Source organism: Rhinolophus ferrumequinum, chromosome 22 (assembly GCF_004115265.2).
Source record: "Rhinolophus ferrumequinum isolate MPI-CBG mRhiFer1 chromosome 22, mRhiFer1_v1.p, whole genome shotgun sequence".
Classification (NCBI taxonomy): domain Eukaryota; kingdom Metazoa; phylum Chordata; class Mammalia; order Chiroptera; family Rhinolophidae; genus Rhinolophus; species Rhinolophus ferrumequinum.
Window position 1 is genome coordinate 3,908,553 of NC_046305.1, and position 14,119 is coordinate 3,922,671.

General features: G+C 51.0%; 1 protein-coding gene across 6 annotated transcripts in view; it reads left to right on the top strand.

The window, feature by feature from the left end:
• Positions 1-14,119, top strand: part of PBX1 (PBX homeobox 1) — a 246,690-nt gene that overhangs the window by 134,123 nt on the left and 98,448 nt on the right. The gene's annotated exons all lie outside the window — the stretch shown is intronic.

Genomic DNA, 14,119 nt, shown 5'->3' on the forward strand with positions numbered 1-14,119 from the left:
ATAATCAAGCTGAACATTTCCAGTTTCACCAGAAACGCATGCCCCAGGGGAGAACTCTTCCCTCCATTCTGTGACAATTGAGTCTGATTTCAAGGCACTAATTTGCACTGAATGCAGAACGTCCAGCCTCATCTGGGAGCCGGCAGGCCTCTTGTCCAGGCAGGTCCAATACCGTGTTTTTATTGGAAAGACAGGGAAACCATGAAAGATTGTGTTTTCTGTTCTCGAAAACCCCTCCTGCCTTGTTCCGCGTAGTTTTATTTCGTTGCCGTCCTGTGGGTCTGATGACAGCAGGAGCTCTGCAGCCACCCAGGCTCAGGACCGAGACGCCACCGCGTCTGGTTCTGAGGTCCCAGGTGGCAGAACCTGCGGGATCATGTGCTGTGTGCAGAGGCCCCCGTTGTGCCAAGGAGTCTGAGTGAACATGGCCCCTCTGAGAGCCCCTTGGAAATATGACTGACATTTGACTGCAGTCACAGGCAGCCTTTCACTGGCCACCGAGGAAGTGCTGCTGCTGCTCGCTCTGAGGATAGAAGCATGCACCCTGGGGCCGGCACCTCCTAACTCCATTCCGGAGAAGTCACAGGAACGAAAGCTGCTGCTACTTCTCAGGCTAACATGTGCTGACATGACCAGGAGCCCTGCGAGGGGGCCTCTGCCACGGCGAGACGGGGGCTCAGGAGAAATGGCACCCTCGGACCTGAGCACCCCAGGCCCGCTGATGCCTTGTCTTCAGCAGGAAAGGCAAGCTGTTTGGGGGGATGTGGAGAGACGCCTGTTAGGGTCACAGTGCCCGGGAGCATCGCGGTGGGACCTCGTGGCCCCAGCTGCAGGGCGCGTCCCCTCTGCCCTCTGACCCTGGCTGGCCTCGGGCCCTGGGCGGCCCCTGAGCTGTACGCACAGTGGCTGCAGCTCCACTGCAGCAAAAGGCAGGTTTGAGGGGCGTCCTTGTCGTCAGTGGGCATCGTATTTTGTTTCCTTGAACCAGCGAGAAGATGACTGCATGGGCGAGGGCGGGCGTGGGTGTCCGCAAAGGCTTCTTCTCAGCCCGAGTGAACCCTGTAAGCAGCTTGGGTTCATTGCAGGCTGTTCAGTCCTGTCTCTGGGGTCTGCCCCTAGGCATTGGCACGCAGGGGTTTTCTAGTTGTGCTTTGTGGTGGAAAGGTCAGCTGTGCACAGGAAGGTGGGGCTCACTGCCCGCTCCCCCCTGCACCCCGCAAGCCCTTGAGGAGGCATTTGACTGGGTTGCATATGAATTGGGGACACAAAGGGCCTGACACTCTTCTCGGTGCGGCCAGCATTCTCTTTCGGGCACTGCTCCAAATCTCGGTGACTCCATCTGTAAGGCTGGGTGGGCCGTGGTGGGTTTCTTCTCTGCACAGGATTGGGAGAGAATGGAGGGGGAAGCATAATGACTTAAAAGCAGAAACAATTGAATGCTTTGAGCTACATGCTGTCGTGAGAGCGTGGAGGTTCTCTGCAGTGGAACAGCCTCCAAAGCATCTATCTAGACTCTTTCCTTTCCCCACGGGCTGTCATTAGCTTGAAATATCGAGAGCCAGAGGGTCACGCGGGGCCCCCAGGTGTGAATACTGAACGTTTCATTTCGTTTCTCATTGATAGCTCACCTGTGCTCGTCCTTTGTCCGCCTGGCTCCAGCTTGGCCCAGGGCAATGGGGCCTCCCAGCCCAGGGCCAGCAGGGTGCGTGCACCCAATGGTGTTTCATTCATTTGTCCATCACGTGTTGTTCATGTAACCCAACTTTTTCAAGCATCTTTCTGGTAACAGGCTGTACGCTAGGCACCAAGAGCACAGCAGAGACAAAATCCTTGCCCTCACGGCGCTTGTATTTCACTGCGGGACATAGACTGTAAATAGGACAGAACAGGTGTGAAATGTAACCTGGCCTATAAAACCCTGGTGTCAGTCAAACCCAGTTTTGCATTGAACCCCGGGATGTGCTCTGAGCTCCAGGCTCCCTGGATGGCTATGCCTGGCTGTCACTGATTAAGGATACCTGCGGGCTTACGCTCGTGCTCTAACCATTTTCTGATACAGAATTTTCTTGCTCTCACCGAAGCCTTAATCTCTCACGCCGCGATCAATGGGTGTGCGCCTTTCCCACTTGGGTGCTCATTTTTTAATCCTTCCTGCCTCCCTCAATGTCATCCCGCTCCATTTTTCTTTATAGACTTTCAGGTCTGCTGTACCTGCTGATTACTTAGTGGAGAGTGCCAGACATCTCCCTTAATTAATTCCATCGATTTCAAATCCCACAAGGTCCGAGGTCCTTAGATTTTTGAAGCAGCTAAATGGAATGTCTAAATTCCAGCCTTTTGCTTTTGCAAATAGTTTTGCCACAGAGTTTCTGTGAGGAAGTGCTGTGGTTTCATTTATTTGAAGGAGCCAGTCCATGACAGAGGACTCTGCATTCCTCACGGGCTTCTGCAGACAGTAGGAGGCGTCAGGGGTTTGGCTCGCTCCCTCTGTCCCTTCTCCTTCTTCTCCCACCCCTCACCAGGACTCACGTCCTTCTCCTCTCCTTCCTCCTGGTCGCCCTCTCCCTTTGTCATTTACTTCCATAAACGCTGGCGGGGATGGGACCGTGTCGTGGCAGGCCAGGATTTCTCAAATTCTTTGGAGAAGAGTGTGACTGTCAACCAGGACTTCTGTTCGAAGCGGATACAGCTGACACCTCCGGCAGTGAGCTCGTGGGGTTCGACGTAGGGGGATTTATAAGACTGCCTGTGGGTAGGAAGCCTGAGATTCCGAGGCAAGAGTTCTCCGGACTGGCTCAGCGTCGTGATGTGTGTAGGAACAGAAAGCCTTCCACATGGAAGTGCAGAGATCAGCATGGAGGGGGACTCTAGAGATGGTGACTTAGCCCCCTCTTTTCCTGAATGCGGACGTGGGGTAAGGGACGTTCCGCCAACCCCGACTGAGCCCTTGCCGTGTACCAGGCCCTTTGCTGGGCGTTTCGCATGCATGGTCTCTGAATGGTGAGTGTCCGGCGTGTCACACGCTGCAAATAAACCCCAGCCTGTCCTCAGCCTCCTACTGCCTCTTCTGAAAGCAGATGGCCACAGAGAGGGCAGAGACAGTCAGTGTAAAGATGTTCCTTGATGCGTACGCTCTGCTCTGCCTTCCAGTTGGGCAGCAGCGATGGACCATCCTGAGAAGCTGGCCCTGCTCAGTCGTGCTGGGAGTATGGCAGTTACCAAAGAGTTCATGCCAGGCGAGCGTGGGTGGTGGCATAGGGAGGGATGGTGAGGAGAGCTACACAGCTGACCTCCGTTGTGCCATCGGACTGTGAGAAGTTGTGTGCACAGTGGATGGATGGACGAGAACACATTCTGAGGCGGGGCGGGGACCTGGGGAAAGGACGGTTCCTGCCCGCTGGGGCCGCTAGCCCAGCCCTGCACCGCCGGCCCAGCCCTGCACCGCCGGCCCAGCCCTGCACCGCCCTGCACCGCCGGCCCGGTCCTGCACTGCCTGCGGCTGACGAAGACTGTTGCTATGCGCCAGAAGCTTAATTTTATTATTGCTCTCCCCTATTTAATGTCTGTCTCTCAGGCAGCTGGTGATGTTTTAATGAAGCTGGAATTGTATAGTCTGTAGTGCTGGATAATCATAAGCTGCCGAGTCAGAATCAAATTAATAATTCATGAAATTAAAGTGTATAATTAATTTGAACCGTGCACAGGAGAAGAAGGGCCGGAGCCCACAGCCTGGAAGGAGCTGAAGTGTGGGTGCTTACTGAACTCGGCTTCTCTCCCAGGTGGCGTGCGGGTTAGGTGGGGTGAGTCTGTGGGCCCGTCTACGTGCATACGCACACTTACCTGAAAGCAGGTGCTTGTATCCGAAACGGGGACTACCCTTCTCAGGAGCTCCAAAGCTGTAGTTGGTTTGGATTGGCCTTTCCCTGGCCCAGAGGAATCATGGTCCACAGGGAAGTGAAATTGTCAGATGTCATTGGGCAGCGTGTCTTTGCAGCATGGGGTCCTGCTGAGAGCCCCGTCAGAACCATTAGTCTTCTCTGCCCTTCGCAGAGGCGTCCACCAAATCCAGAAGTTCGAGGGTTCTGTTGAGCTTGTATACCCCGTGATTTCTCTCTCCTGAGCGTGTGCTGTCACATACACACAGACACTCACATGGCCTGCGCGTGACTCCCCAGACAACGGTGCTGATCCGTTTCACATGTGGTGCCTGAGTTCTCCTCACAGCTGCCCTTTGCAGTGGCTGACGGCAGATGTTCTCAGTGCCATTCCCACCAAAAGTGAAGGCCAGGAACCCGAGAACCTCACTGAGAGCTGGGCACTGGCCTCAGGCTTCTGAACCAGCCTGTCCGTCTCGGATGCCACTTCCGGGCAGCCCTGTGATGTCCGTCCTCTCTAGGTATGAGAGCCACGGGTCCTGCTTATCACTGGTGCCGCTGATGTAACAAGTGGGTCATTTTGTCTGGATTCTGTGTCTGCAGGGATGCCCGAACTGGTCTCTTGTGCCACTCGGTTTGAATGACAAATGTGGTACTGTTGTAAGCAGAGGGGTCTCTGGGTCACGCTTTTCACTGAAAAAAAATCCCTTCTACGCATGATGTGTTCCTCCCCCAGTGGAGACCTGCAGAGAGTGAGAAAGCAAAGCAGAGATGTGTGACTGCGCGTTCCTTTTTGTCAGGCCTGTGAGAGTTTCTGCTCTGAGGGGACACATGGCTGGAAGCCATGATGCCGGCTAATAATGCAGAACCCCCAAAGGTTTGGGTTCAATGGAGGCTCAGTTGGCTTCCCATTCTTGGGTCTTTAGGGTGTTTATTTGTCCCTCATGGAGAGGCTTGCTCTGTGTGCCTCTGCTCACACACGTAAACACCAGGAGGAGGCTGTGCCAGCGGGAAGTCGCCTCGGAATCCCAGCGCCTCCACGCAGCCGTGTCCCGCACGCCGGCTCTCTACCCCGCGTGCCTCCCTGACTGCCTTTGCTCGAATGGCGTCAGCTCCTTCCCCACGGGTAGGGTCTCAGCCACAGTGGCTTGCCAGGCTGGCTGGTGACTCCCAAACACATCGCAAGGTTCTGTTTTGCCCCTGGCAGTCCTTAGCCTATGGCAAGTCTGAATCCTCAGACAAATGCACGAACCGGGAACGTCTGATGCCCAGGCCGTAACACGCATCGCAGGGTGCAAATCAGGTCCTGTGACCTGCCCGGCTTCTTCTCTGTAAGCAAAGCTGACGGGAAATCTTTCCTGTTGAGGCGCTCGCCATCACTTTTGGGCACGAAAGCCAAGACAGAGAACAGGAGTGACCTGCCCAAGACAACTGGTGTGACTGGTGACAGTATGGACTTGGCTTGGATTTACTTTTCAGTTGGTGGGTGAAGTCTCTGACGACCCCAAGAGCTGGAAATGAAATTTAACCACCTGACATCTTCTGGAATTGCCTTCTCTTGTGTTCAGTTGAAAATTTGTGGCTGCCCTGGGTGATTGGATGTTGTCTCGCTGGAAAAGTGTTATATACCGCGTGGTTTCTTGTGTGGCCCGTGCCGTAGGTCCAGTGTAGATAGGATGGGAAGGGTGGACCCTGAACAGCTGGACAGGGACCCCACCGGCCCAGGTATTTTGGTCACGCAAACAGTGAGTAGCTTAGATTGCCGTAGGATCAGCTTAATCAACCAGGTGGCATTCAGCCATAAATATGGCTGGAACCAATGAGTTAACGGTCACAAAATCTGGGCACATCTGGGTGCACGAAAAGGTACACGTTGAAGCCACATCAGGGAATTGTATAAAATGGTGAGCAAGGCCACTTACCTCGTCACTGAGCTGACACCATGTTCAAAGTCTACTGAAGACAAAATGGAGGTCCGTGGCATATAAACGTGGGGTTTAGAAAGGCTTTTAGCAAGAGAAGTACTTCTTGAAACTTCTAATGACAAAGTAACGCTTTACAAGGAGAAGCAGTGCTGCGTTCACACTACGAAACATTTTTCATAGATGTCTGCTGTTCGTGTCCTCCCAGCACTTGCTGTGTGGGGCTGGCGGAGTGCACGTCTGTGTGGGCAGAAGCTGACTGACGCCCGTCTACAGGAAGGGGTGTCGTCAGAGACCCTTCAGACGGGGCGCGGCAGCCATCCTGGTCCCCGCTTTCTCCAGGAGCCACTCTGTGCTTCCCTGATGCAGGAAGAAGCCAGCCCTTCAGTTTCGTGGGTTCCCTCCAGCCACACTCTGTTGGGTCACTCCCTTTGGGTCAGATGCTTGAACAGTAAGTGCAGGGTGGTGTTACGGTTTTGCTGAAGCTCGACACCACGCTTCGGCTTTATTGGGAGACAGATCCCTGGGGTTAGAAATGCCGACCCTTTAGCAGCTCCTGAATGAGTGAGGCACTCACCCCTTGGTAATGAACATGGGATACAACTCGGGAATTAACTTGGTTAATGTACGTATTTGTTTAATGTGTGGCCTTAATGTCTGTCTTGTGATCCAAGGAAATCACTGCAATCCTGTGGGTTTTCAGTGTGAGAGTCTAGAATATGGGGCTGTGTGCACTTTTCATACTCAGCGCGTCATGTTAGCAAAGCTGCATGTGTTCATGATCCAGACGAATCCAGTTCCTTTTTAGGGCATTCTGATCAAGCACATTTTGTAGCAACTAGCACAGTTTTAAAAGCAAATAGACAAATGATCTTCGTGTATTGGTTCTGAGCAGAGCGGGGCAGTGCTCTGCGTAGGTCGTCTGTCCTGCCACGTGCGTTCACACGATGGCAGCTGGTTTTTATTACTGGGATTTAGAGTTTGGTTTAGAGCGTTACCGATGGTGCTATGGGGTCTTGAGCTGCTTTGGCGCAAAAGCCAGCAGCCTCTCCCATGCATCAGAGATGACTCACGGCCACTGTCCTTTGGCCCCACAAGCCGTGAGGCTCTCTGCCATTGTCAGCTGCCAGAATTGAGGTGCGTCCCTGGCACCCAGGCTCTCTCTGTCCACCAGAGGCGTCCTCCCCAACTTCCAAGTTAGCGGTCAGTACTCCCCCGCCCCAGCCTGTAGGGGCGCTTCTGCAAAGTCATCTGTCCCTCCGCTGAGAGAGGCTCGTGCCCCATTGTTTTTTGGTGGGATTTGTCAACATTTGTGTCCTCGCTTCACCATCTACTGAGGATTTGTGAAAAGAAACATGTATAAACTGGCGGTAGCTAGTTCCTGCTCATTCTGGTGAGATCCGTGTGGCTGTGGTTAAGACAGGCGAGCCATTTCAGACCGTGCTTCCTGGAAAAGGGAACCAGGAGCCACAGAATTGAAGGGCTCCTGTGCAAACGTGTCCCCATTCCTTGTGCAAACCAGTCATTTATTTGTTTTCCAAAAGGAAGCCAAAAGTGTAGCAGTAATTCGTAATTTTCAGAAATTATTTATTATCATGATAACATTTCCCCACAGGCAGCAGATAGCCTATTATTCAGAATTATAACCTATCCTTGATTTAGACCTGGCCTGAGTAATGAAGTTGGAGGAAATGCAGAAAACATGGGTATTAATGTTAACTAAACATACTTCACTCACCAGAAGGAGGGAACCTCACTCAGCCAAAGATTTGTTTATTTTCCCCCGAAATGCATATTTTTTGCTCGGGGCCTCTGGTTTTTAACTTTGCAGCAGCAGTTGAGAGTCGTCGAGTAATTTTTAACTGCAGGATGCGTCTCTTTCCCGAGATTCTCCCCACCCACTGCAGCATATTTCGGTATAAATGGCCTGTTATTTTTCTTCATAGACCGGGTCTCTGCATGGGTGAGAACTACAAAAGCAGTCAGAAGGGATTTGATACGCCAGTGGGTCAGCTCATTATAACTTCTAGGAAACCACACAATAATTGTAGGGTTACTGCTGGAAGGCGCCTCGGCACTGCGTTAGGCATTTATACTCTGCTCTGTGCAGCTTGCAACGGCTCCATCTCCTCTCGCATTTTACAGGACATCTGAATATAAAGGCGGTCGGTGTACATTTTTAAGGCAGAAATTGCAAGGCCTCATCCAAGAATATTTGGTAACTGGCCTTAGAGTTTTAAAACAGCAAAAATAAAATATGTGGCTGAATTCTTGCAGTAAGTAGGAAAGAAATCTGGCTTCAAATGATTGGAGTACCTTTGTTGATAAAAAGGGAATTTTCCCTAAACGATATCCTATTGATAGATTCACTTGCAATGAAACGGTCAGATTTGACCGACGGAATTTTCTTTTGCCATTTATCCAGGTGTGTATACGGCGCCTTCATGTTTTGCTTCCTCCTTCTCCTCATCTTTATCATCAAAAAATACTTATTAAGAATCTATGTCTGAAGGCAGCATAGGTTGGGCCTGCTTTCTAGGGACTCACGAGTTAATACAGATGCTTTTAATATGGGTATAAAAATTTCAAAGGTATTGCATGAAGAGAATATATATCTTTACATATAATATATATTCCATCGATAACATACCAAAAAGTATATATGGTGGGCAACATTTATATAGTACTTATTATCTGCTTGAGACGCGTCTCGGCACTTTCTAGGCAGTTCATTTAAAAGAAGCAGATGAGGCAACTGCACGTGTTACCCTTCTTTTGCAGTTAAGGGACATGAGGCCCAGAGAGGTTAACTGATTTACCTAAGGTCACACAGCCCGTCAGTGGCGTAGTTAACCAACATAGGCAGGCAATCTGGCTGAAGAGTCTATGCTTTCACCCAGTACCCTGTGCTCTTCTAAGTTTAAGTGCAACAAGCAAAGGACAGGTAAGAATCATACCAGTTACACAGTATGGCCTATTGGCTACGCACCCGCGTCTGTGGCAGGCATTTTACATCCAAGGCGTCATTTAATCCTCCCAGTAATTTGGTGATGTCGGAACCATTAGTGCCCCCCCCCCCCCGTGTATTTGGAGACAGACCACAGGAAGTCACCGTGGGGGTAGCAGAAGGCACAGTGGGGCACCGCAGAAGCTCAGGAATGGCAGGTCGACCAGCTGGTCAGAGCGTGGGGTAGTCTGACTGTTAGTCCCAGAGCCGATGGCATTGATGAGGAAAGCCAGTGTGGGTGGGATGGTACAGAGCCAACCCCACAGCCAGGTCGGTTACCGGAAGCTCCTGCCTTAATTGGCTGTGACCTTGTGGTGCCAGCTGCGTGCCCAGAAGCCTGGCATGTGGCTGTGAGCACCTCTCCATTGCCACAGTGTCGGGGACAGGGAGGTGTGGGTCCTGGGACTGCTGTTCCTGGTGACGAGGAGGTAGTGTTGCTTTCTCATCCTGCCTTTATGACCTGGTCAAGTGTCAGATTTGCAGGGGGCGGCAGGTGATTCTCCCCTCTCGCCTTCTTTCCCCAGCCCTGTCCGATCCCTCTGAAATGTTTTCCTGAAGCAGAGACACCCAGGGCCCTCCCTTTCTCCTCGCCTGAGTCACCATAGCTACACTGAGATCCGACCACCCCGGAGACCTGCCTGGTGGGAGCTCGGTCACGTCTAGACCAGCAACGGAACATTGAGTCAAATGAACGCGCTGGTCTGTCACCTTGCTCTTCAAGAAGCAACCACAATAACCATTCCTATCACAATAATTTGCCATCTTTTCTCTCTTTTGAAGTTTCATTCACACCTGCCGCTGGGTGGTGGGATTTTGAGTGTATTCCTTTGTTTTAATGTGCAACCGCGTAACGCGTGTGTGGGTAGCACTCATCTCAGTGAGGTCAGAAAGATGGAGGACTCCAGTATTTTTCTGCCAGTGCATTCTGTGTGCGTGCACACTCACGTCCACGTGTGACGTGGGCCACAGCTCTTCCAACAGCTGGACTCCTTCTCTGTAGGCTCTACAGGGACCCTCAACCCACTTGACCTATTTCTGCAAGCGTCTTGCAGTTTCCTACCCTTGGGCTCCCTTCCCCCATCAGGCTAATAGCTCATCTCATCTTCCCTTTTCATCAGCCGAAAAAATAAATAAATAAATAAATCCCGCTTGGCGTCTCTGATTTCAGCCTGTCACTTGATGAGGGCCCTGCTATTTATATTTTTGTTTGTTAGGAGGGAAGGAGAACATATAAATAAAGCCCGGGCAGACCCAGCCTCCCTGCTGGATGGGCAGGGCTCCCTCCTCTCACCGGCGGCCCTGGTGGTAGCGGGGCCGCCTAAGTGGTAGTTAAGCAGGGACCAAGAGGTCCACACTGTGAAAGCATTGAAAGGGTTACTGGGAAATGCAAACAAAAACAACATGCAAATGAGGCTCCCGCAACAGGTAGACTTAATCAGATGCTGTCAGATGAATTCAGCGTCTCTCGGATTGTCGCCTCTCTTTGCCTGCGTTCGGAAGCCCTCATCTGCTCCAGATGTGGTTTAATTTACTGCGACTTGGCTAATTACTGTAATTAAGGATTAATTACTGTTAATTACTTTCACATAAACTCAACGCCAGTCAAAGAGCGGAGCCTTATGAAGTCTGCCACAGAAGTGAGCACGGCTCGGCGGCCTGCGTGCTCTCTGCAGGTCTCTGTGTATCGTGGGGGCCCCGCGGCCACACATCTTCCCGACCTTCCAGCATCACCGGCGGGATGGGAGGGCCAAAGGCGCCGGAAGGGTCAGTGCTCAGGCCCTCACAGGGCGTCACCTACCAGGCACTTCCTGGCACAGTAGGCAACCTGGAGACCAGGGCCAATGTTGGGGAGAGAGCCTGGGCAGCCTGCAAGGAGGCACCCAGAGCCCCAGACTTTCCCAGTGATGGCGGGAGCCCATCACGGCTTCCTGGCCTAGTCTTACACGGTTGGTGTTGTGAGCTGGGGAGAAGGTCACTTTTCATGTTGGTGCTGAGGCCCGGGACACGTCCCTCACAGGTCATTGGAGCAAAAATGAAACAGGAGGCTGGGAGTCAGTAGCAAGCCACCCGTTTCTTTCCAGGTACCGCCTGCCTGTCTCACACGTGGTCTTGTCCTCGGAGTAAAGGATGGCTGAGGCGTGGTGCAGTGGTGGCCCACTGCAGGCACCCAGTCTCACCAATATTAGGAACACCTGTTCCCCGGCTGCTCCTGGGCTCTCCGCTCTGCCAGTCGATGCTTCGCTTGTTCTAGAGAAGCTGGGTACCCTGGTGACTGTTAAAAAACGTCCCCCTGTCCTTAAGTCCTCAGTCGGCCTCCTCCCAGCAGGTGACATTGCCCTCTGCGTCATGAAGAAAATGGAACACGAAATCTGGAAGTCCCTCCACGTCCCCTCACATTGTCTCCTGATGTACCCAGGGCCTCTGTCACTGCTCTGCTTTCTCCATGAGACAGTCCCCTCCCGTGTAAAGGCGATGCCTCTCCCTGTGTCCCTTCCACTAGCCTGCGCCTCGTCCGTCGTTCTGTCTTGTGCGTCTGGACTGTCTCCCTTTCCGATGCTTCCTTTCCTCCAGCCCGTGGACATTCTTAAGTCTTTCAGCCTTTCAGCCTCCAGAAGCCTTCCCTTAGCTCCATCTTTCTCCAGCTACACACAGTCTTTTTCTTCCTCTTCTCATTCAGATTCTCAGAGAGAGACGTCTGCCCCTTCTCAGCCCACTGCAGTCTTCCTGTGTCTCCATCCTGGACCGAGACCGGCTAGTGCGTCACCCAGGCCCCGCCCACGGTCGCTGGAGGCACTGTGCATCTTTCATTCCTTGTCTTATTGGCCTTCTTGCTTTGTTGTATTTGACCCTTTTCCTCGTGATCTCTTCTCAGAGGCTCTCCTGCCTTGGCCTCTGGGGTTCTGGATGATTGTGTCCCCCTGAGAGGGCTTCTCATTCAGCATCAGGCCCTTAGATATTGGTGTTGCCTTAGTTCTGACCTCAGATGGGCTATGGATGGAGCTTGTTGGGTGACCCCATCAATCTCAGGGTGCTTGCGAGTCACTCTCTAGACTGAAAACTCTCTGACGCCCGGCCTTGTGTGTCATCCATCGCATCTCGCAAGGGGGCAGTGCTGTCATCGACAGTGGTGGGCGCCTCTTGCCTGCTGGGACGTGGAACGTGGGTCACGTACATCTTTGAGCACCACCTAGGCAAGCTGCAAGGGTCTTTCTCATTTCCTGTCCCACCCTTACGCTTACACACGACGATTTCTTTCTGTTGGGGTCAGGCAGGTCCTGGTGTCATTTAAGAAAATCCTCAGACTAGATTGTTTCACCGTGGGGTCCAGAGAAGGTCTTTTTGATTGTGAAATTCCAAAAGATGCATCGCTGGTGCAGAAAAGGCACACCGAAGTACTCTGTAGTATTTTGTATTCTGTGCACCACCATCTGTTTGTAAAAAGGGACCTGCTTGCACATAAGTGAGGTCGTCTTGAAATTAATGAAAGGGACCTTAATTGGGGGCTGAAGAAACAAATTAATTGTCTGCTATATCCCATCACGTTTTTCAATAAATTAAAAGAGAAAAATATTAAACAGCTTCAGACGTGAATCAATTACAAGTGAGATTTTAACTTTCATTAACTATTTTTAAATCTTGCACTAAACTTGTTGATCACGTAAGGACACTAACTTATATACAATTAAATCTTTTTTTTTTTTTTTTAGTAGATCCTCTTTTGCTTCTTGCTGTGTCCATAGAAGCACTTGATTTTTTCTTTACGTTGACTTGCAAATGGATTGTTGGCCTTTGTTGTACACATGCATTTACTGACTACATACTGCTGCCGTGTAAGTGAATTCGGCTTGTATGTGTGCTTGTATTTTTCACCGCGTGTGCGTGTGCAGACTGTGATTTTATTCAGATGTGTGTGCTTTTGTTGGGTGTGTGCTTTTCATACAGTACAAATATATCAGCAGCTACTACTGTGTACTCCAAAATTATCCACTTTCTCGTTTTCTCCTGTAGTTTTGTTGTACGGAGTATATCACTGAGAGTCCAGATTCCCAGTAATGGTGTGAAGGAAGCATTTCTGGTACATCATGAACCAGAATCGACTTCAATGGACAACTCACGGGCATGGTTAGAATACAGAAAATATGAAATCCGCAGTGCGAAATAACTGAGCTCCATCCGATTAGTTCTGGTCTGGATGATTTACTGCACGTTTTCATTTTCCTTTAAAGTCATTCTTGTTTGTTTTGCAAGCCGACACCATCAGATCGCGTGTTCACCGTGACTCACTGTGTACCATCTCTTGAAGTACGGGGTGGGGTATTTTCCCCCTAGTATGTGAAACAGCTGTAATAGAGGTGATTCACTTAAATACTTTTTGATGCTCATTGTATGCCACACACAGTACGGGGCTCTGAGAATAACGTGGTATTGAATTATCTGTAGTGATGAATTACAGAGGATAAAATTAATATTATCCCATTGCCATGAGGAACGTCGTTCAGCACATTGAACATTTTTCTCTCTTGCTGTGATATTTACTCACGTGCGTGGACCCCATGGAAGGGGCGAAGAACGGAAGGATGACATCGTACGTGATGGCACTGGATCTGGACAGGGGACATTCATATGCTGCCTTGCTGCCAACGAAGCCAGTTACTTTAGGACGATCTGCAGGAAAGGTGGAGTAAAGAGATAATATTGTGCCATTATTTTCCAGGCTGCACAGCAGGAGCTGTAGATATGAGGTGAAAAGTGAAAGAGCTTTCCAAATGCCTCTGTCACCCATGCACGCTATTACAAACCTATGCGTCTCCAGTTGAAATTTAATGTGAATGCTTAGTTTGTTTGATTACACATACTGTGCAGTTATTTACATTATGTTGCATAAGCTGCACGTGCACTATAGCTTTAGCCCATGTCTATTCCAACTGCAATATAAATACATTCCATATTTGCAACACTAGTGTCATTTGAAAAAGCATATATCGTCTTTGTGCATTGACGTATTTAGATATAAGCCTTCATTCAACACTGGGCAGCGTGAGAATCTGTTGAATGCTTGGGGAAGCCCAAATCAGCACGCAGAGAAAGGCATTGTCTAGACACCAGGAGATGAGGTGATGTATGTTACAAGTACGTAGCATGCGTGTGTTTTGCACGTCAGGACTCTGGTGTGCATGTGCCTGTGTGTGTGCTTACGCCTGCCTGCACACCGTCACGGCGCTGTAGGTCGGGCCTCCCGACCAGGGGCAAAGCTGGAGAGAAAGCCGGTGACAGAGAGGAGGCCGAGGAGCCACGAGCCGCGGTTCAGCCGCACG